This window comes from Penaeus monodon, chromosome 22 (assembly GCF_015228065.2).
Source record: "Penaeus monodon isolate SGIC_2016 chromosome 22, NSTDA_Pmon_1, whole genome shotgun sequence".
Lineage (NCBI taxonomy): Eukaryota > Metazoa > Arthropoda > Malacostraca > Decapoda > Penaeidae > Penaeus > Penaeus monodon.
Genome location: NC_051407.1, coordinates 7,505,903 through 7,506,319, shown reverse-complemented (window position 1 = coordinate 7,506,319; position 417 = coordinate 7,505,903).

Below are 417 nucleotides of genomic sequence, written 5' to 3'. Positions count from 1 at the left end.
TAAATTTTTATATATGTATTTTTTTAAATTGGGGTGTGGTGTTGGGTTTCCTTGCCTACGCTAGCTCCCAATTGCTTCATGGTGGATGATATTGGAGTCCACTGGTCTTTCGCTTATATCACGAACGTATTCGCCATATTCTCTTTATTGTTATAGGTTCTAAAATTTCTTTGTCATTTATGATGAAGGTCTTATTAGATCGGTCATCGTATTTAAGAAATTCAACACAAACCCAAACTCCATTTACTTCACACGAAAAATACATCCCCAAAAGCTCAAAAATTTACACAGAAAATAAGTTTATTCGATACTCCCTGTTATGATTATGTTTCTCCTGTACAAACCTTAGACAAACCACCCATCCGCGCCGCCCCGCATGCCGGACGCAGGCCACGCACATGTCTGCGCATCAAACAA